Below are 24,080 nucleotides of genomic sequence, written 5' to 3'. Positions count from 1 at the left end.
ATTTGGCTGCATAGGTCTGTTGTATTTTATTTTCATTGTTATACAAATAGTTAGAAGTAAACATTGTTTATTGCATTACATGTGCTACAGTATAGCCAGGTAACTGGGTAATTTACGTGATTAAATCAAATCACATTTAGGCCAACAGAGTAACGTGCAAAAACTTCCAAGCCAGTGGACTGATCGCAGTCTTAGATGTTCTTCATTAAACCCTAACAGCTCTGATGGAGAACTGAAAAGTAAGTGTTACTGCTGCAGGATTTCTACAGCTTGGAAACCATGCCATTAAACTGTTGCATCTCAGAGTATTTCCTAGATTCGAGGGATTGTTACTTTTCCCCTGAGTTCCTCTGAAACTGAAAAGCCAAAGCAGATGCAGATAGTGGAGTTTTACAGTCAGAATATCTGAATGGGATTATTCTCTTTAAAAACATTACCATGTAAAATAACTTTTCATGTGCTTTCAACTGAAATGGAAATTAGCCTTTTTTCCATTTTTAAAGGTTTTTTTGGAGGGGAGGTTTGGTTGTTCATTGGTTTGGGGGGTTTTTGGCTAATTCGGAACTGGAAAATCTGAACCTATTTTTACTCACAGATATTTTAGCGTTCCTATTCTAGGACATGATCCTTTTTTACTCTGAAGTCAAGTGCAAAATTCCCCTTGACTTAGAGAGAGCTGGATTAGCTTTACACAAAAGGACTAAATTATCTGCTGGGATAAGTGGAGGTGGCTCTATTGAAGTAGACTTCATTAGAGTATGAAATTAAGACCAAGTGTTGCCTGCCTTTACAGGCAATGAAATTGGATCTGTTAGCTCAAACAGCTAGGTTAACTTAGTAGTTGAATCAAAGATTTTTCCTTCTAGATAGTATGGTTATATTAGTTCACTACATTGAGCAGTGAATGAAGTGTCGCTTATGCCTGACTACAAATGTTTTACAGAAGCTAGAATCTGTTTATGAGGTATATATGTGGTATAAGAATTATCATGAGAAAACTCAAACACTTGTAAACTGTTAGCAAACTTCTGAGCAATTTATCCTTAAGTAGCTGAAAGGACTCTCTTTAAATTGCTGTTTAAATCTAATAGGCTTTATATGACAGATTGTGTGGGGCTTGGGGACCCTTATTTGTATTTTCAGCCTCAGGCTGACATCCTGAGTGGCTCCCTGTAGTCTTGCTTTTACACCAAAAGTTTGACTGCATGTTATTCCATGTGTTTGCTGGTGGTATCTGGAGTAATCCCATTGACTTCCACAGCAGAGCCTTTGGCATCTTTTATTAATGCTTTACACAATGGTATCATTTGTGTACACAAATGATGAAGAAATAATACTTGAAAAATTAACTCAAATACAGTGATTATTAATGTAATACTCTGCTACGCTGCCTGTAAAATGTATCATTTGCACTCCTGCATATTGAATTTTTCTCATTTTTTGACTGTCTGTGTGATTATTTTTACCTAAGCACTATAAAGCTTTCTTGTACTTTGTCTTTGAAGTTTCACAAAGGGAGGGGGGATGGGAACATTGTAATCTCCTTAGAATAATTTGAGAATGAGTCCTTAAATGCTGCTTGCATTTCTTTATTAACATTTCACATGTGAAATAAAATTCCCTCCCTGGGAAGCTGCACAGAGCTCTATGTTTAGCATACGTAGCTCTGCAAAAAACCCCTCCACAAGTAACTGTTGCTGCAATATTTAGCTGGTGTTAAGGGGTTAAGTAGCAAACTGAAATTCTCTGAAATACTTGAGGTGCTAAATTTACAAAACAAGACACAAGAACTGTTTTAAGATTAGTCATAGTTAGGAAGCTTATTGAACCACAGACATCTTCCTGGAAACATCCTGTACTTTTGTTTCTTCATCCAGCTTCATCTATTCACAGTCTTAACTGCTTTTTGGTTTTTAGAAACTCTTGCTGCAACTTCTTTGTGACTAAGGCGCATTGTCAATCAGTCCGGTCCTCCCCATGCCAGCCAACTGTCCCCTTAATGCAGCAATTCACTTGGATGAATAGTGCTCATACTTTAAGGAGACAATTGCCTACCAGAGAGAGTGCCAAGTTGATTTAACTTTGCACGCGTGTGAAAGAGTTCTTAAATGGCTGCTGTCAACTAGCATTGACCCAGGGCATCAGCTGCTTGAAAATTGTTATAATCTGATTGGGAGTATGTCGGAATTTGTTTAAAATATTTTAGTCAATCACTGGGCTGCAGAGAGCATTAGTACCCCAGAAATGGTTGTTAGACAATTGTCCATGGTGTGTCGGAACTATAGCAAACGTGTCCTGGCCGAATGTACAACATGGCTTTTAAAATGGACTCCTTTTTGGCAGTACATCACTAAATTGGTGAAAGAATACAGGATTCTTGTTGTAATCTGCTCTTCCAGTTCCATTTAATGCCACAGCGTGTGTATGAAACACTTGGTCAGATGTATAATACAGTGTAAAACCACAACTGTAGCCTGCCATTACTGTAAGACTTACAGAGCTGAGCTACCATTTAGCCAAACCAACTACAGGATTATCCACTACCTGGAAATGTTTGAAAATGGACAGAATTTATGAAAATTGCATCCCTTCTTTGCTAGCTAATTTTTTTTTACGCATTTTTAGTTCTAGTGGAGGTCGAAAGGATGCTTACCTTCTAGGCACACCATTGCTTGAGTGCAGAGGGTTTAGTGCTGTCCTTTCTTTCATCCCTGATAGTGTAAGCATGGGTCTTTTCTTAGCATAGCTTAGAGTCTGATGTTTCTTCAGTGCACTTCTGAAGGGAAGAGAGAAGGTGAAAGACTTTAAGGAAAAAATGTGGAGAAGATGCTCCCTGAAATTCCTGATGTTTCTGTTTCAGGGAAGCCAGGAAATCTGAGAAAAGGAGATATTTCTGTCAAGAGCCTGACAAAATATGGGTATTAACCTAGATATGTAGAAAGGATGCTTTTAACAAAATACTCAGTTTATAGGAAAGAAAATTTCTTAGAGGCATAGTGGTAAGTAGTGAGTATATTTGGGGGCAGGGAGTAGGGTGTTTTCCTTGCTTCTCTGAGATCATTAGGCCATTACAGCTGCAACAACGTTGCTACTAGCTTACATACATTCGTGGAGAAAAAAGAAGCATTGTTATTTCAGTGCCTGGCTGGAATAAGTAGTTTGTTAAGCAGTGCTGTGAAATTGTTAGTTGTTTTAGGGACATTTCAATTAGTAGATGTGCAACTATTAATAAGTGTACTGTAGACATCAAAAGAAAAAAACACAAACCAAAAGCTTAGATTGGAGAAGATGAAGAAAAGGAGCTAGAATAACTTACAAATATGAAAGACAAGAAATTGATTTGGAGCTGTCAGCATAGCACGGAGAGGAAATCATGCTTAACCACCTTGTGGTGAGATGACTGGCTGGGTAGATGAGAGCAGAGCAGGAAACATTGTTTATCTTGACTTCAGTAAGGCTTTCAGCTTGTCTCCTAAACAAACTGATGAAGTACACACCAGGTGAGTGAACAATGAAAGCAATCGGAAACTGTCTGACCTGACAGGCTCAAAGGGTTGGCATCAGTGGCACAAAGTCAGAAGTGGCCCAAAAGCTGGTGGCCAGTCATTAGCAGTGTACCCCAGGGCTCAGTACCAGTGCCAGTCCCGTTTAACACCTTTGTTACTGACCTAGGTGGTCATACAGAGGTGCACCCTGAGCAAGTTTGCAGGAGGAATGCTTGATAGACCAAAGAGGGTTGTGCTGACATCCAGAGGGGCCTTGACAGACTGGAGGACTTGTCTGATGGGAACGTCATGAAGTTCAGTAAAGGGAAATGCCAAATCAAGCTCCTGTGAAGGAACAACCCCAGGCTCTGGTACATGGTAGGGTCTAACCAACTGAAAAGCAGCTGTGCAGAAAGAGAGCTGGGGGTCCTGGTGGGAAAGATGTACGTGAGCCATCAATGTGCACTTTCAATGAAGAAGGCCAGAAGTGTTCTGGATGCATTAGGAAAAGAGTTCCCAGCAGATCAAGGAAGGGATCCTTTCCCAGCACTGGTAAGGCCAGACCTGGATTGCTGTATCTGCTTCTGGGCTCCCCAGTGCAGGAGAGACATGGACATACTGGAGAGAGTCCAGTAAAGGGCCACTGAGATGACTGAGGGTCTGGAGAATTTCTCCTGTGAGGGCAAGCTGAGAGAGCTGGGATTACTCAGCTTGGAGAAGAGAATGCTCAGAGGCACTTTATGTGTGTAAGTAATCTGATGGGGTGGAATAAAGAGGACAGAGCCAGGCTCCACTTGGTAATATCCACTGACAGGACAAGGCGATTGGGCGCAAATTGTAATACAGGAAGTTCCATTTAAACATCAGAAAAAAATGGGGACTTTTTTATGGTAAGGGTGATGGATCACTGGAACAGGTGGTCCAAAAATGTTGTGGAGTCTCCATCCTTGGCAATAACTCAAAACCCAGCTGTACACAGCCCTGAGCAACTTTCTGTCATTGACATGCTTTGAGCAGGGGGGTTGGAGCAGGCATCCTCCAGATGTCCCTTCCAGTCTCAGCTGTTCTGTGATTTTCATTAAAGGATTTAAGAGGCCCCAAACATTAAGTGTGGTAGTTGAAATGAAACAAAATACAGGTGTTGAAAGGCAGAATATTTTTTGTTTTTTTTGTTTTGGCAGCCAATTTGTTTGTTTGTTTGTTTCTACCAGCTTTCTTATGACAACTTGGGAAGAGCGGAAAGAACTCTTTGCAACTTCATTGTTCTCTTGGGTTTCTTAGCTTTCTGCTATTAATATCAAGACTGTGTATGACTTTGTTGTCTGCTGTGTCCCCTCCCTACTCCTGCAGCAGCAGCAGTGAGGATACTGTTAACTTCTCTGATGCCCGGAAGACTGAACAGCACAAGAGGCTTTAAAGTCAAGGAAGTGTTTTCATCTCATATTTGGAAAGGTGTTTTTTCAACATCTGTAATAGAGTAATTTTTTTATCCTTAATGCTGTTAAAAACTTAGAATGTGAACACTATGCTTGCTCCAATGACTTCTTACTAGTCTTGATAAAGTTTTTGTTTTGTTTTTCTCCCTACATTTGACTTAAACATACTAAAACTACATGTAGAGGTGAAAAAGGAGCTGAAACAGTTACATATGGATTTAAACACACTGTTATGTCTAACCTTAACATCCTGCCAGTAAAAACATGGTCACAATGAAATCTAGCATTTGAGCTTGTGCCACAGAAAGGCATTTGGTAAGTTTGTAAGATTTGACTCATTTTCAACTCTTTATCTTTGGATTTGTGAGTGAAAAAAAACAAAAACAAACATTGACGCCATGCTGACAAAAAATTGGGTAAACTTAGACCCGAAATTTACATGGCACTTAGAAACCTTGGGATGTAAAACTGCAACTTCCCACTATTGATGAGGCTAAAAATACTTGTGTATATTGGTTTAGTTCATGCCTCAAGTTGCCTGCTTGTTGGTTGTAATTTCCACAGAGGTTGTCTATTCCAGAAAGATGTTATAAGTTTTACTTCTCTTTGAATGCTGTCCCATTTGCAAATGAATAACTGTGTCTTCACAAGCTCATTTGTGTTTCGTGGTAATTAGGACAGCTATTACATAGTTGAATGGCTACTGCTGCACAGGAGCATATATTTATGAGACTATTATTTACAGACTGGAAAGATAAGAGAGTTCTTTTCATACAATTAAATGTTTGTAGTGTTACTGTTACAGTAAATCTTTAGCATGTACTGACCTTCCCAAAGATAGTGCTTAAACCTTATAAGTAAAAAGTGAAAACTACTTTCATCTCTTTAGAGAGACTTGCTTTTGCACTTAGAAGTACAGCTTTCCAAACAACAAGCAAGCAAAGATCATTGTACCATGGACAGTAAGCAGCAAATACAACATCTGGCTAAGATATAAATTCATTTATGTGTGATCTCTGATGTCTTAATCTGTTACACTGATTTTATTTTATTTAGAAGAAAAAGCTTCAGGAGAGATCTGGGGAACTACAGATCACTAAGCCTGACATCTGTTCCAAGTAAATCAGTTGAAATAATGATAATAACAAAAAATAGCATAGATAAACATGACGTATTGAAGAAGAGTTAAGAGTCTGCTGTGAAGGGATATCATGTTTCGCAAACTCACTTGACTTTTTTTAAAGGCAAGCACGTGAATAAGTAAGATTTGACAGAAGTGGCTTACTTGGATGTCCAAAAGCATTTGACAAGGGCCCCCACCTAAGAATTATGAAGAAACAGCAGCCACAGGGTAGGGAAAAAGGACTTGATGTGGTTACATTAATGACTAAAAAGTAAAAAAGGAAGAGTTGGAGTAAATAGAGCGGGGTCCCATGTAACAATTCTGGAGTTATGTTAACAGAGTATGTTCAAGTTCATAAAGTGTATAGAAGAAGAGTGAGCTCACAGACTGTACTGATGGATTTTAGATACAAGGGCAGACCCTAGAATTGCACAAAGACTTGACATTGCTCAGCAACCAGACATTAAAATGGCAGATGAAATTTCCCATAAATTGCTTCATGTGTTGTGTTTGGAGGTGGGGGAGGAATAAGCTTGTCTTCTCATCTAAAAAGATGAGCTCAAAGCTGACTATTGCCTCTAGAAATGGTTAGGGGAAAAAAGGGAAAATAACAATTATACCGTTTTAAAAAAGGAATTTGAAAAAAACTTCATCATCTTACACAGTTCTGCCCTGCTTACCCCTATCCCTGTCATCACCTCAAAAAGAATGTAGTTGAAGTTTTAAGGAAGACAAAATCGGAAACATGGAACAATATCTGTAAGAGGAACAGCACGAATTTGTTACAGTAGAGAAGGTGACCAAAAAGTGGTGTGACAGAATCCTGTAAAGTGTTCGGCAGCCAACAGGACCAAAATAGGGAGTGTTTATTCACTGTCTTTTTTTAGTGCGCACACACTAAGAGGTATCTAATGAAAATAGCAGCTGATGAATTGAAAACAGACAAAAGGAGGTGGTTCTCGACAGAACGTGTAATTAAGCTATAGAATTTCTTGCCTCAGGAATTTAAGGAGTCTAAACATTACATCAGTGTAGAGGGAAACTGCCGTGGAAGAATCATCAAATACCTACCTATTCTTGTTCAGGAAATCCTGCTTCTGCAAACTGTTGGGGGATCAGGGAACTTTCTGGGGAAGCATTGCTATGTACTTATTGTATTCTTACATGCTTCACTCAGTATCTATTATTGGCTGCTGTTAGTGAGAGGATATTTGAATGGATATGGACTTTTGGATCTTGCTTATTACAGCCATTACTTTGTTGTAAAGCCTGCCCCTTTTATGATTTTTATTCCTGTTACTCATTTTCCAGACTCCTTTCTAGTTGTAGCACTAAAACTTTGGCCCACACTGGGGTGCTAAGATATTTAAGGGGTGTTTTAGGGCCACTGGTTATGTGTTCTTTTTTTTGTGAGACCTTGTGCGTGCCACCAAAATATAAAATCTTCAAAATGTAAAATCTGATTGTGTTCAGAGCAGGGATAGGACTGCAGGTACATGTCAGTCAGTGGCCTAATTTCATAAGACTTTATCCTCTTATGGATGCATAGTACATTTTGGTCATGTATTGGCTGTTCTAAGGAAGAGGTGGTTTTGAGTTTGTATAGGTCGAACAAATGCACAGCCTGGGCTGACTGTAGGCAGACTATTTCTGCTCTCCCTTCAGACTCCTTTGCGGTGATTTTGTATTGCACTTCCCTCCCCCAGACATGCTTATTGATAAAAATATACTACTTTATGTCTCTAATGACTATTGGAATAATCAAGGGACCTCTCTACTTGTAAATCAAGAAGTAATATTGTGCTGGACAGAAATATTCCATTTCAGAAGATTTACATTATTTGAAGCAAGAGGCTGCTATTTAATATAGCTGCCCTGTTCCTTTCGTGAAGGTGGCAGCTTTGCAAATCGCAGGGTTTAACTCTTTGGTTCAATCTTAATAGATTATTTTGATTTAGTAGTATACTTTATTGTGCCACTGATTCTTGAATCCTTAGTCACTGCTTTCTGTAGAAACATTCTTTAAGTTTAGGCTGAGTTTAAGAATTAGTAGGCTTTGTAATGTATTTTCATCACATTGCACATCATTTTGTGAAGATATGGGCTTCTCAATAGCTTTCTTTATGTGGTTGCATTATTTTAAAATAGTTCTTTGATATTCAATGGGTGCTAAGATTTGTACAAAGATATCAGAAGCATGTGAGGTTTTATTTGAAAGGTGTGCTTATTTTTCTGTAAACAGACCTCTATCTGTTGTGCAACGGGAAAATAGTGAGTGCTAATGTTTACATACCTCTTAAGCTAATTCCAGTTGCTAATTTGAGTCAGTGCTGCTGACTCACCCTGTTCAAAGACAACTTTTCTAGCCTGATTTTTTGATTTGGTGGTCGAAGATGACCATTAGACATGCTATCCCACTTAAACCTGTGCATTAGCTGTCAGGAGATAGGTTGGTGAACGCCAGCTTTGGTTGCCTATACGTGAGGCAACTAGTTCTGTAGTGAGCTAGTTCTGTAGGCTCCCTTTATAGTCAGTGGAGAGAAATAAGCACTTTCACTGCATGATTCATCTCACCCCCAGATGGATGTCTAAATTTGGAAGATGAATTCCACCTGAAGTCCATTACTGAATATAACTGTCATTAGTTTAAACTAGGGAATTATTTTAAAAGGACACTAGCTTGACTAGCACACCAATTGAGTGGAAGTCTTTTGTTTTTTTCCATGAATTGGGTTTCAGAGGTTTAAAATCAGCAGTATGTAGCCTGTTTCATATTCTGTGTTGTTTGAAACTGCTCTGCTTTTACAGAAGGTTTGAAACTTAACAAGTAGGATATATTCACATTGCCTAATTTCTAAGTACTTAGCTCTGCAAGGCTATCTGACTAGTCGTCTTGCCAACTGGTTTGATTTTTGGGGTGAGGGGATGACAACAGGGACTAGCATAATGAGAAGAGCAGGGCATGTAACACAATTGTCTTTCTGCTCTAAACTATCTGTTAAATTTTAGGAATTAAAAAAAAAAGAAAATTAGGTGTCCTTAAAATCATTGCTTCTCTACTGGAGCCTGTGTCTCTCCACTGGTTTTGCAGCAAGTCTGTTTGAGGTGATCCAGCCTTCAAATTTTGAGGTCCAAAAGGTAGGCAGTGCAGATATGTTCTGTTAATTTTTGTTTCTGTTTGTCTGGAGCAGGCACTTGGAATGGCTGGTATCCTTTTAAAATATTTTTTATGCTATGCCATGCTCACACATACAAGCCCTCACCCCTTCTTTTTTCCTGTTTATAGATCTTGATTCTTGTCAGTGGAAATCTTTTTTTCTGTCTTTCCTTCTTGAAACTCTGCTTTTTTATGTCACGACTTGTGGAAAACTTTTCCTCTTGATCACACTGATCAAGTCCTGCCATCAGACTCTGTCCTTATGCCTCAGTCAAAAGTAAGAAACTATTACAATCCTATTGCTGTTGTACCAGTTCTATTTTTCTACACTATTTATTATACTTATATTCAGTTATATATCAAGGCTGGTGAAATTCTGTCAATTTCGTTGGGGTTTTTTTACATTGAAATGAGTATTTTTTTTAGTTCCTACATCAACCTGAACATGCTAGAAAAGTAGTTTTGGATTACAAAATAACTCACAACATTTCAGGTTATGTATATTATAGAAAACTGTATCCTTTTAACATTTTACTTCAGCAGATACAAGCATGGTGGGAAGAGGAGTTCCTCACTAGGAGCTTAGGGTAAATCACTGTTTGGAAACTTGGAACCAAAGGATTATTGGGTTCCTAACTGGGAGAACTGGATGTTGTACAGATATTGTGTGGGCTCCTTACTCGTACCGACAAGGATGTAAAGCAGTTCTCAGCTCTCTAACAAAAATAGCAGAAGTTAGAAGTAATAGCTGTGACATGCTGAGGAAAGATGTGAGGACCGATAAAACACGTCGCCAGCCCCTTAGCACTAGCAGAAAATTTGTCAAATAGAAATCGCTAGGCTCTCTTAGAAAAAAACACCTTCCCTGTGAGAGGGGATGTAAAAAAACCCATTAGTCTCTATCAGTTGGGAGTGGCTGGATAATTTTCCCCATTCCTAGTCTGGCAGTTTAATTCTGGGTGTTGTAGGAGCATAAAATGCAAACCTTTCAGTTTGTGTGATAAGGAGCAATTGCTGAGCTCTCCACTTGATATCGAGTAGGACTTTGCTTGGGGACAATATCCCTTCTTTGTGTTGAGTTACAACCATTTAGTAGAAATGCGAAGTGCCACCTACTGCTTCCCTGTAGACTGTTCCAAAGTTGTTACACTCCCTTCTGTATATTTCTCCTTTCTTTTTACTGTGTATTTGGAGTTTAGTGCTGTATTGTGCAGATCTTACCTGTCTTTCAACCAGTCACCAGTGTACTATGCCACTCTTCTGGCAGCTGCAGGTACAGGTATTTACATCTAATTTTGCTCAGTCTCAAAATTATCACTTCTAGTATTATCTTTGTGAATAGAGTGGATTCTAGCAGCAAGCAGTTCACAAATTGCTCCGAACAGCAGAACCTGTTTTTCAGGAGATTCATTTTGTGTTTAGTCTGGAAGACTGTTAAAAAATATGCAAAATTGATTCTTTAGGCTAACCTGTGGGATGATAGTATTGCATTGCTTCCTGCTTGAAAGATGACATTTAGAAGTATTACGTTTATAAAACTGATGAGACTTAAGGAATTTTGGTAGTTTAGAAGATTTGAGCTTAGCAAAGAAATCCCATTTCTGCTGGTGAGGGATGACATGTAACTTTCTCTCAGATACAGCTTACTATTTGAACCTATGACAAGTGAGAAATGCAAGTTCTTACATATCTGTAAACTGTCAGTTAAGAAGAACCAGAACACTGAAATGAGTAAGAAAACCACATAAAAGGACTTAAAATACCTCTTCCCCACCTTCCAGGGGAGATACGGAATGAGACTCTCTTTCCTTTCTGTTGTTTTATGGAGACATGACAAAATAGAATTATTTTAAATGTTTGTATTTTTTAATTTGTTTTCGAAAGTTTCAGTCAGTTTGTCAAATCTGCAGCAAGGTGTATATATTTAAACTTTTAACCATGCTGCTTATTTTTTAAGATGAGCAATTCTGTTATTGAAAGATTTCTATTATGCAACATTAGTTCTTTTTGAATATTGTTAGTTTGCTGTTTCCTTCATTATTGCTCATGACTGAAGTCCTTCTGACCTATGACCAAAGTTTAAATAACTTGTGGAGGTTTCTGAGGAGTAAATTGTTTGATGTACATGCTTCTGCTGGATCCCTAATACTTTCCCTCCACCCTTCAATTTAACATTTCATTGAAATGGAAATGTCCTTCCTTCTGGCAATACTTTTGGAGTCAAAAGAATATCGCTGAAAGCTCTGCTTACTAGTTAGGAACCAGCAAATTTGTTACTAAACAGTAGTTTAGTACACCGTGTACTCTTGTATACAAGGTACCTTTTCACACCCTCCTCTCATCTATTTCTGTTTTATTTGGTATTCTGTACCGTGACTAAAACTTATGAAAGTTATCAGTTGTGTTCACTTTGCAAATCTTCAGGGGGTAGTGACCAATGATGTGTTTTACACGTTGCTGGCTAGTTCATGTTTGGAAAATGCTGAATTAGAGGGGAGGCCTATTGACTACTGTGGAAAGCCTTTTAAAAAGAGAAACAGAAAACTGATGTCATCTTTAACATGTCCTTAGAAGATGTCTGAAGGCTTCAACAATTTTTTTGAGCTGTATTTTGATAAAGCTCCCCATCGCATGAACTACTAAGATGGTTTTCCTTTGTTTCACTCCATCAAATAAGAACACCCTCAGGAAAAATTTGTCTTTGACATCGTTTTTACAAATGCTTTTATGAATTGTGTTTAAAGCCCTTTCAATGATTTTAAGTGGTAGAAAAAATCAGCAGATGAGTCTAAATGAAAGCGAACAAGGAATGAGAAGTAAACGCTTTGTGGTTTTATGTTACATGCCATCATTGCAGGCTTGGTACACCCGGTACAAGTCACTCTAATTGCTGGTGTGGAGCTGGAAAGGATTGTTTTGATTCCTTAAGCAAATGAAACAACATGAATGTGAGGTAAAGTAGTATTTTTGTTTTTGAAAGCAAAGAATTAAGATTTTTCAGTAGCAAGTTCATGAAATTGCTGCTGGAATGCCCACATTTGAAACAAAACTTTTCAGTTGAAGACTGAGGATATACCTACTTTGCAGGAGCCAACCCTGGTCTAGAACAAGTGGCTATAACCTACAAATAAGGTAGTTCTGCTTCCCAAGACAAGGATGTGAGTGCTTTTCTTCTGCAGTGTACTTGCTGAGGGGCAGCAGAAGTGTCTTTGTCCTGCAGAAGTAGATGAACTTGGAAGGTAGAGCTACTGCATGGCTGAGATCCACGCACATTGCAAAATATAGTGCTGAGTGCTTTCAGGGCAGATCACAGAATGATGAACAGGGCGATGAAATATTGGAGATAATCATAAGAAACCCTGGGTAGGATAATGGTGAGACTTATGTCCTGTTGTTTCCATTTTCAGATGAGTGATAGACTTTAATTTTTTTCCCAAATTTGTCTCACAGCTCCACAGTTAGTCTGGATTAACTGAGAGTCATGCCTGTTTAATACAGAAAAAATATTATTATACTTTTAGCAAGAAGGATATGGGCCATGCTTTCAGGATGTGGAAATTTCTGTTCCAGAGCAGTACTGAAAAAGGTGTGAGAATCATAAGGGACAGTGGCTACTGTCAAAATAAATACTAGAGATCTCAGATGGGCCCAGAGAATATCATGAATTTCAAAAGGTCAAGTGCGAGGTCAGGCACCTGGGTGAGGAAAATCCCCAGGAGGAATGAATTGAGAGCAACCCTTCAAGGAAGAACATAAAGATATTGGTGGATGAAAAATTGGACATAAGCCGACCATGTCTGCTTGCAGCCCAGAAATCATATCCTGGGGAGCATCAGAAGAAGTGTGACCAGGAGGCTGAGGGGGGTGATTCTGCCGCTCTTCATTCTGGTGAGACCCCACCTCGAGTTCTGCATCCAGCTCTGATGCCCCAAACATAAGAACAATGTGGAACTTTTGGAATGGGTCCAGAGGAGGCCACAAAGATGATCAGGGGGCTGGGATACTTCTTGGAGGGCAGACTGAGAGAATTGGGGTTGTTCAGCCTGGAGAAGAAATGGCTCCAGGAAGAGTTAGTGTGGCCTTTCAGTATATAAATGGAGCTTATAAGAAACATGGAAAGGGACATTTTACCAGGGCCTGTAGTGACACGTCAAGGGGTAGCAGTTTTAAGCTGAAAGATGGTAACTTTACACTAGGTATAAGTAAGAAATATTTTACAGTGAGGGTAATGAGACCCTTGAAGAGGTTGCCCAGAGATATTGTGGATGCCCCATCCCTGAAAGTGTTCAAGGCCCGATTGCATGAGGCCCTGACCAACTCGATCAATGAAAGATGTCCCTGCTTATGGTTATGGGGGCTGGAACTCTAGATGATCTTTAAAGGTCCTTTCCAATCCAAAACATTCAGTGATTATATGAAAGAAGGATTAAGGAATATCTCTTACCTTGAATTTCATGTTCCTAGTGATCACTGTTAGTGGGAGGCGCTGAAAAAACTGAGGAATCTTGGAGAAAATGAGATGGTTGAGTGACTGGAAAGTCACTTGGTAGACTGGAGTCTAGTGGGACTGCATCATTCTTGTCAAGGGGAAGGTTTAAGAGAGGCATGATCTTTTTACTTACACAGGAAACAGAAACAAGATAGTGGTAGGTCTCCAAGGCAAAGGTGTTTTCTGGATGTTGGCATTAAATTCAGATGGGATATGAGGCAGGTACTGTTTGCAGTTACTGTATTCAAAATTTAGGACTCGTCCAGAGAGTGGGTGAGCTTTCCATAACAGTCACTTTCCATAACAGTCACTTTGAATGAATTTGAGTGTGTGTGTGTACATTTGAGACTGTAAAAGGAAAAATTAATTCAGGGCAGCCCTATGGCCTCTATTGTGCAAGATACCTGACAAGCTAATTAAGATAATTTCTCCTGGTCTTCTTGCCTATGAACACTATTATATCTGTCAGTATACAAACAGTAGAACAGCAGTAATGATAGCTATTAGGATAATAATTCTTGTTTGGTTAAACCATCATCCGGCTCTTCCCTTTTAGTAAAGGTGTTATTTAGCAAGTGTCATCTTTCTTTTGTTTAAGTTTGAATTTGTTTACAATTTAATTGTACTTTTCACTTGTTTTTATGTGCAAAGGAAAAACACAAGCTGTTGATTCATGAAGAAGAATGTACATGTGTGTTTGTAATAGTTTATACATACTTTCACTTTTTGTTTTAGTCAAAAGGTTGGTATTTTCAAGCTGGCTTCTTGAAATTCCTGTTGTTCAGCAAACAGCTAATTGTTGAAGGAGGTCTGGGTAAATGGCCTGTGAATAAATTAGCTGCAATGTTTTGTCAGTAATTGGATTTATTCACTTTAATTACTGATTTTTCTTAACATGGTAATCATGTCAATTATATTAGAATAAAATAGCATTGAGAATAAAAGAGAATTTACTTTCAACTTAGGGTGACATTTGGCAAAATTCTTGTCTGCAAAGCAGGAATGTTCAAATGTCAAGTAACAGTGTATCAAACACACCAAATAAATAACATCTTAAATTCCATGAGATTCCCTAGCAGTGGTCCTGTGCTATAATTTGGGAGAGTTATAACAGTCATTTATTATAGGATCTTTTGTTGATTCATCTCTTTAAGTTCCTGCAACTGTTTCTTTCCTTTATATTTCTAAGTTGACTAATGAAGTTGCTAGTGGATTCTTGCTGATAGTGAATTCCTCTGTTACCTTAAAATATAATTGCCACTCCAGCTGAGAAAATGAAAATTATTCATATGAATTTCAGTATCACCGAGTTTCTGAGAGCTTGCAAATGTTGTAGTCCATTTTTCATATGTGGTTCATAGTTGAACATTGAAAGAAATTGCTTCTTAAATTATTTTTTTCAGAACAAAAATGCTGCAATTTGTTCTTCTACCATGGAAGTTTCACTTTGTTTTTTCTACAAGGCAGATGTCCCTTGGGAAGGTGTTTTGCATGCTTCCTGCTGTGAGACCAGGAAAACAGAATGTTAGTTTATTGTAGTAAAGGGAATTTAAGTCACTTTTTAAATAACTTTTAGATACTTTTTTAAAAATAATATACTTGAATAGAATGGTTGAAAACTGAATGGGTGAAAATGGTCTATGATAGCAGGCATACTTTTTGTTTTTTTTTTCCAATAGGATTCAATGAAAACAAAATATTTCTATTTATAAATTGGTTCCTAAATCTGAAATATACTAGATAGCTTTGACAAGGTATATGACATGCCTTCGAATCTGAAATAATCTTTTGGCCAGACTTCTTAAATATATCAGACTTTAAGTTTTTAGGATAATTGTAATTATTTACAAATTAATAAAAGTAGCTGTTACACTAAAAAAAAAAAAAGCAGAATCGTCCTTCTCTGCATTTATGTATTGACTGTGTACTTAAATGTTCAAGACAATGGAGCAGCAGTAATACTGTCTAGACAATATGTTGTTTGTTTTGTCTGTGGTATCATTTGTTGTCAGAGAAAATGGTTTTGTGTGGTAAGGGCTCAAATTGTATGGCTAGACATTGTAACTTTAAATTTTAAAAATGGTCTCATGTATATGTATTATATATCTCATCACATAAAATTGCTTTTGCAATTCTGATATTTTAGTTTCTCCCTTGTGATCTTGACTGCTGCAAAAGAAAATCCATCACTGTTCTATATCCATCAGTGTTGTGTATTTTGCACAACACTTAGGTTTGTCAGCAGATTTTCTGTTGTTTGTACAGAAGCACAAATTATTTTTCACTCTTTCTGGATGTGAACAATATGTTGACTTCACTCAAAATTCAGAATACATCCTGAAAACAAACTTTCTTAATATAGAAGCTCTATTTAGCAATTGGTAGAGGTTTTAAAAATTAAGTTTAATTATTTTAATTTGACATATTTTCTCTGCTCTGCTTTGGAAGTTAGAAGCAGCTCCCTCAGGCTCTCAGTCAGGTACCCCCAGCTAGGCTCTGTGCCTACAGCAGCTAGGTTTGGGGTGTTAGCTATTTTTACGTTTGGTTGGGTTTTTTTCCCACCAAACATCTTTCTTTTGTGCTTTCCATTGTCTTGCACACAAGGTAGGCAGCTTCCAGCTGAAGTGAAAATTGCTTATGTGAGCAAATGTAAGATGAGGTTGATAATGGGAGTGTACTTTTCCAGATGCTTGAACAGTTTGGATGAGGAAACCTTGCTTAGGTGTGTCAGGCTGCTACAGTTGCACTTGCAAGATCTTAGTCCAGGTCTCGACTGTGACATTCATCCCCTGTGGGTTTTCCTAAGCCTTGTCTAGAACAGAATGTTTGTGATGTTTAAATCTATATCATTATAGTAATAACTACTTTTATTTTCTTGGATAAGATTATTCTGACTTGAACCAGTAAGCATAAAACAATTCCAGTAAAGACATATGAGGGTGCAAATCCTGTGCAGATGTTGCATCAACATAAGTACATTAGTTTAAATTCATAAACCAGGTCATATTGTTGGACTTTTTTTCATATAACTGAGTCCTTAACCTTCATCTATGGACTTTCTGAGCTGCAGATTGGTGGAGGTTGGAGCAGTCTGCACTCATCCTGCTTTTCTCATCTTCCAAGGCATCTCCTGCCTCATACAAAGAGACAACCTTATTCATTTTCAGAGTCCAGGCCCGTGGTGAAGGTAGAACTGGTTAGAGGCAAAGGCTGCTGTTGAAGACACGATACTGAACTAAGTGGTCTTTGATTAGAAAAGCCTTTAAAATTACAGTAGGCTTGCTTGCTTCTACCTCTAGTCTGGCCATTTACTAGTTTGATTGTAAAAGACACCTTTTCTTGCTATACTTGCATGCAACATCTGGTCAAAGGACACTTACACAATCTCAAATAGTGTGGGTGAAACTCTGATTATAAATAAACACAAATTTCTGAGTGTGCAGCCACATATCGTCCATGACATGATCATTGTCTGCAGTATGCTCCTGCAGCCTTTGCCTATCTTAAAAATGAAAGACCACCTCTACAGATTCACCTGTCCAAGTACAGAGTGAGTGGGAGGAGATGCTACCTGTTTGGCCCAGATAAAAGAAAGAATGTAACTGAGAGGGAAAACTAAGACTGTATTCACATCTCTCCTTACTTTACCCCACTGATAATCCTTAATTCCACTTTTGTTGTTAGAACTTTTTGTTGTCATGGTTAATTTTTACTCCAACTCTGTAACCTGACATCCAGTGGGACCTTGCAGTTGGATAGTAGGGCTTGCTGTGCATTGGTGCAAGGCTCGTACTGCCTGCTGGGTCAGTTACACTGCCTACCTGTTAGTTCCAACAGGGACAGTAGGTGTTTCTTCAGAGGAGAAGCCTTTGTCTGGGACGATGCAAACTGGAGGACTGAAGTCCTCAGACTCCTTCATAGATGCGATGTTTAAAAGTCTGATACATCTGAGAAAATGTCCCATGTCTAAGCCATTCAAAGCTCAGAGGAAGTATACTTCTGTCAAACTTCTTGTCTTCAATTCCAAAAAAACTCAAGAAATGGAAGGATATGAAGGATTGAAGGACCTTATTCTTTTTTATGGAATTCCTGCTAATCCTAATTTTTCAGGTAGTGTTTTGAGATCTGGTATTCCTTCAGAGCAGAGTTGTGATCTTGTAAGCTGAGTAACTAGCTCCTCTAGTAGAAGGATCAGTCTTAATCATTAATTTAAAGCAACTTTAATATTCTAAGTCCTGTAAAAAGCATGAACTGGAACAGAAATATTATATATTTTCAAGAGCTTTTAACTCTGAAGTACAAAATGTCCACCTAAAAAAGTATTTTTATACTCATTGTTTTTTCTCTTTGTACAGAATCCTCCATTTGCTATGCTGAGTTTGCTAGCTGTAGCTTTATTAGCACACAATTTGGAGTTTATTCTGCTGCTGTGAAATCAAGAGAGTGACCACAGCAGCCCCAGAATTTTTCCTTTAATATATTTGTGTAGTCATGATTGAAGAGGACTTGGTCTGTAGAACCATTAGGATTCAAAAGTTCAGCTTGCATTAGTCAGTGATAAAGAGGATGGTTTTAAATATACATTTTAGTGTTTGGGCAAACTGAGGGCTAATAGTGCTGGTTGTAGTTATTTTTTGGGGTAAAATTGCACAAAGTTGTGTGGTAAACTTTGAAATTCAAGTAACCTAAATCCTTGCTTCATTGGGGGTTTTTAATGTTTCTTTCTTTATCTTCCTTTGTGCTCCTTATTAGATCATTAATTACAAGGTCGTGTCAGTTACACTTTAAATGCATAATGATACAGACTCTAAGGTCTCATTACACTAATGTTACTGCTAATTATAAAACTGAATCCAGTAGAATATCATTCTTTGAAATGCCATGGATTGTTCATGGTAAAATAAGCAAACCTTGCAATTTATGACAGCTCATAAAATATAAATTATATCTCATGATAAAAACTGCATAATTTTTTAAAAATTGTCTATATTCTTTGAAGAACACAGAGCAATTCTCTTTAGTTTACTTTCCTTTACAAACATAGCAGGTTGTTTGGTAGACAAGAAAGTCCACTCCTGTTTTCATATCAAAGCAGTGATCTGTTAAAGGTGGACTGAATTAGCTGGATGTTACTAGCCAAAGAGGTTTTTAGGTTCTTTTTCGCGTTCTTCATTTTTTTCAATCTGTGCCACATCAAATAGATAATTTTTCGATACCACCAGCTGAAACCAGCTGTTTGGCAGATGCTCTACATTGTTTACCCAGTGTACAAAAAGCCAGTGTAGGTTGTGTCTCTGGTGACATATGGAATAAGCTCTACACTTGTTTAAGCAAATAGACAGCTGCCAGCTAATGGATCCATTAGCAAACTTCCCACAGAATATCCTGTCTTTATCACTGCATGAAATTTTAATAACTTTAAATCATTATTTTAGTTGAAAGTTAAGAAGACCTTTTTGTAAGACATTTGTTTCACAGAAGTGAGAGCACATCTTTTCTTGACAGAAACAATTTATTTTTTTATGCTAACACTGAGAAGTGAAGATAAAGTAGCAGTAGAAATCTTCAATGTTTTTTTCCTCTTTCTATTAGCAATTTGTGAACCTCAAATGACATTATTTTTCTATGTTATATAGCATGAGTAGTTATTTTTTAGTTGGAGAATTTTTTTAGTGGTTTTTAAGTGGGACTATATTTGCAGTCTTGCTTTATCCTTCTGGAGGGAGATTTGACTTGCTTGTTCTTCTGACTTTTTCTTCATAGTGAAAAATTACTCAAGTGCTCTTTTTTAGCTGTATGACCAATTTTAGTAATCAAAAGGAATGAAAACGATACGTTGCAACCTAACCTGCCCTTCCCTTAGTGATTTTTCTTTGCCCTACCTCTTGCATTTAGTTCCTGTACAGTTTTAGTACCCAGTTTACACCAGAGGTTGAAGAGAGAGCAACTCCCTAGAGCGTCTTTCCCTTTGTGGCACGTTGAAACAGCTACATGTGACTGACATTGCTGGCCTCAACTTGTGATGAAGTCTCCAGAAGGCGTCTGGGGACATGCTGCATTGTAACAGAAGTGCAAGAAGAATACTTCCAGTTGACCCCAAGAAGAAACTCCCCATTTTTCTTGCTTTTTTTTCTAGTGAATGGGTTTTGTTCTCAGATCCACTACAGCAAGTGAAGCAAACCTGAGGCTTTCCCAGCCCTTGGTCTTTAGGGTTTCAGAGGCTAACACCTAGCCTCAAAATCTTCATGCTGATGGGTGGACTATGGGGGGAAAGTGAATATGGTGTTTAGAGGCATTTGCAGACAGCATTGCCCTGAGGCACCTGGATGTAGTCGACTCAGTTTATCCACCCAAGTTAAAGGCACCTCTTTCAAAGAAAAGTCTATCATCTTCCTTCACCACAGTAGAAGACCTTTCTTGAAGCACTCCTTGACAATCTTGTGTCCCAAGGAACTAAGGAGTAACTTCTGTAAGTACCAACTGGAAAGAGCAGAGACACATTGGATGAACAAGTGGTTTCCTTGTGACACTCATCTCTCCGGGCTGGATGGACAAGGCTGCAGACACCCTCTGGGAATTTGTCAGTATCCTAGAATATGATGGCTCTTGAAAAAAAACTTGTTTTTCTTAGGCTGGTAGCTCATCCTTAAATGAAAGCAGAAAAAAACCCCAACAACACCAAGACTTTACTGGCCACACTTTCAGTTGTTGAACAAAGCTTTCTTCATGATCTGGCACACTGCTATAAAAAGGAGTTGGGAAGATAAGAGGGCAGCATTGACTTTTTTGCAGCTTTCTTGTTTGACAGGGGGTTTATAAGGGTCCTGTGTCATTGTCTGAAGTGTTTGTAGAGTACTGAACAACAGTGAACTTATGCCTTTTATAAATGACTTCTCCAAAAAGTGCAAGTCTGAAAATGTTAGTAAAATCTCATTTGATGATTGCTTCCTGGAGTACTCTTATTCTTCTGTTGATTTTTGTGGGTATCCTGCTAACCTTCACTGTCCCTACAATAATTGTTTTAGCTTCTGTTATTTCTTGAAAACATTCTAGCATAGGTTTGTTTTCATCTAGAGAGCAGATCAAGACAGCAGGGCTTGTAGTTCATGCCTTTTTGAACATAGTTTCCTGATAGACCTCCACCCTTCCCTCGCCCAAAACGTGTGGGTACAGTGATCAGGCCAATAGGTGAATATTTTTTCCAAAGAAAAAACAAGCTACTGAAGTTACTCAAGTAGATTGCTTCAGACACCAGTCTCCTCTAAAATAATGATTTAACTAATGGGAAATTGGTGGCTTGTGAATAACGTACCTTGGGCCAGCGTTTCTTTGAATAGATGTACCTCTACAGAGCAAACATTCTCATCTGAATCTATTTCTAAACAGAGTTCAATGCTTCAGAAAGAGAGCCATGAATTTTATCATAGAATTGTATTCCTTAATATTTTGTTACTGGTCAGGCAAAGATTGATAAATATAGTAGTGAAGTTATTTCAGTTGTATACATTGTTGATAACAAATGAAGTACTTGAATAATCAAATCCAACACTGCACACCAGCTGCTTAGGGATTTTTTGTTCTTTATCCAGTAATTTATTACAAGACTAAACAGTACTAAGTCATTGGGTTTTCCCCCAATAGGGTGGGCAGTCATTTTTTCTTTACTACTCGCTCTTGATTTATGTCTTCTTCCCTCCCCTCATGCCTCTAATTCCTCCTCACAAATGCATGCACAGTATTTTACAGCAGTTCATGTCTATGTTTATCACTTTCAAAAGCTGAGGAGTTTGCTTGCTTAATTTTGTTTTATAGGTATGCAGTTATAAAAGTAGAACATTTACATTTTTGTCTGCTTATTTCTGAAAGTCTTTCTCTTTGAAGTGCTGATTGAATCTCTGTTGTGAATCTCTGTTGTTAATCTCTTTAACCCCTTAAAGAAGATTACCTTAACAGTGAAGTGGCTGGGGAGGGGAGAGGCAAAGGAGAGGCTGTTTTTCTAGAATGAATTCAGGTCTTCAACTTAATGGCTTTTCTCTGTGACACTCAAGTATTCCAATAGTAACTTCTTGCTGCTAACCACGGCTTAAGTGGGTGAACACATGTGGGTGATAGTAGTTATAACTGCAGTACAGCCTAGTCTTGTCACCAGCCATTTGCTCAAATCAGCAATTCCTTGGGCAACATCCAGCAATTTTACCGGACTTGGTAAATTACTATCTTTTTTTCTTTCTTCTTTTTTTTTTTTTTTTAAATCTTGAGGTCTTATCAGCTGTTGCAAGTTAATCAAATGCCAGAATTAAGGGAGGAAAAATATTTGTGGTGGACAGTTTGTCGTACAAATGTGTGTATATTTCCCTTTTAATCTACTTGATTAACGTAAGTAGTGTGCTGCACTTTTAAATTGTGTGCTTAACTTCCACCCAAAAGCAAGGAATCAGTGCTATTAGCAAAGACATTTTTGCAAAGGTGAGTGAGTTTTTATTCAATGCTAGCAGAAAACATTGACTGCAGTTTTTTAAAAAGAATCAAAGAAATAGGCCTCAGAGGAAGGCAAAAAGTCACAATAGGCAGCCACATGGCCAAAAGAAAGTGGTTTGGATTACAATGTCTTTTTGCAGTGGTAGGGATGTTAAATGGATATGATTCTGGGTGTTTGACTTCTATTGTGAATTAATAACTGGCTTTTCTACTGCAGATGGTAAGGCATTTTTTGCAGGGTATTTAGACACATTACATTTCTTATACATGTATTTGAGCTGTGCTCTGTTGATGTTTGTACACAATTAATAAGTTGGCAATAATAGTAAGAAAAAATTGAAAAGGTGTGCTTTTGTGATGATTCAGTATTCTGTGGAAAACTCTCAAATACGATTTGTAAAATTGCTGCTTGTTTCTGCATCAGTTATGTTGCAGTATTAGGGGCTGAAATGACAGGATGAATATACTTAATCTTTTTGAGCAGTAAATTCCATATGGTGTTTCACTGGCTATGAACCTTGTTCTTTCCAGGAACTCTGATTCATGGTTCTTGCAGAAATTACAGTATCTTTAATATTGTAACGGTTAGTTATACGGAGGGTATTGGTTTCTCTCAGTGTGACTATATTAAGGCAGTATTTGTTTAAGTAAGATTTACTTTGTTCCGTATTTCTGTGTCTAATAGTTAACAAAGTAAGAGAAATTGAAAAGGAAAGGAATAATTAGACACACAAGGAGAAACATTGTGTTTCCTTAATTGTTAGAGTCCATGAAATTGTTATTGTAGTTATCAAAAGATGTGGTTTTCATGTTTTTGAACTCCTACTGTTTACTTTTTTTTAATTGATTCATTAGAGAATGTGGAGCAGTTGATTTCCTCTTTGTTGAGGTTTCTACTTTTGAAGTTAAAGGATATTTTTAACTCCCCCCCATGAACAATACAGGAATTTTAATGCCACACTAGTGCTGCATCTAATAGACACTCCTGTTTTCTTGCTGATTTGTTTCCCAGCTGGGGTAAGCCAGAAAATGCCTGCTACCAGTTTTCACCACCTGATAAATGGCAGGTGGTGACTTCTTAAGACTGAGTCATGTTAATTGCTGACGACAGGTCTCCTCTCTGATTCTCTCCATCAGCAGGTTATAGGTGTCCCCACAGTAAACAGCTCTGGGCACAGTCTGCCTGTAGTGGGAGCTGGTGGCAATCCTGGGAAACGGGGTGATAAATTGTCACCTGTCTGGGCACAGTTCTATTTCTAAACCCTTGTGGATGTTGTAATTACTCTTCTAATTTGTTTTATACTTCTAGTTACTCTCTAAAGCTTAACCCTGTCCTTTGGCAGTGGATATTCCAGATTTGTTTGTGAGCTGTATTTGGGGGGCTGGCAATGGATGAAAGGTTCTCTCTATCTTTAAAGATGTTATTTGTAATACCACCAGTCAGTCAGGACTTCACTGCACAGGTACTTAAAAAAGAAAGCAGGAATGCCTCATTTGTTTTCTTTGTATAATTGCTTTGGATTTGCTTTGTATAACTGACACCGGATTTGCCGTATCTGTTTCACCCTCCACCGTGCTAGAGAAACCTTCAGTGTCTTTTCCTCATCTGTTGCCTGATTCACTCGTTTTTGTTTTTCCCCGTTTTTTTAATTTGTTACCATTTACAGTCCACCAAGAAACTGGAATGAAGAATGATTCAAATGTGCTGTTAATATGTGATGTTGTAAGGGAAAATAATTAGGGCTTCTCTAGTCTGGTAATGGCTTAGATTTTATTCCAGAACAGTTTTCATCAGAGTTTACACTCTGCATGTAGTTTAACAGGAATAAATTAGCATTCAGTGGAACTTTTTGGGAATCTCCTGTGTTAGCTATCAAAAGACACAGCATGAAGATGAACTCTTTTTTTTTTT

At 38.0% G+C, this 24,080-nt stretch overlaps 1 protein-coding gene across 1 annotated transcript in view; it reads left to right on the top strand.

Annotated features, from left to right (window-relative positions):
- Positions 1-5,125: 5,125 nt before the first annotated feature.
- YES1 (YES proto-oncogene 1, Src family tyrosine kinase) overlaps positions 5,126-24,080 on the top strand; it is a 35,422-nt gene continuing 16,467 nt past the window's right edge. Inside the window, exon 1 of the mRNA XM_008928343.2 lies at positions 5,126-5,236. The gene's annotated coding sequence lies outside the window, so the exon portion shown is untranslated. The remainder of the gene's footprint in view (positions 5,237-24,080) is intronic.

This window comes from Manacus vitellinus, unplaced genomic scaffold (genome assembly GCF_001715985.3).
Source record: "Manacus vitellinus isolate BGI_N305 unplaced genomic scaffold, ASM171598v3 scaffold_1_pilon, whole genome shotgun sequence".
Lineage (NCBI taxonomy): Eukaryota > Metazoa > Chordata > Aves > Passeriformes > Pipridae > Manacus > Manacus vitellinus.
The sequence above is the reverse complement of the archived record's forward strand: the minus strand, read 5'-3'. Positions and strand labels throughout refer to the sequence as shown.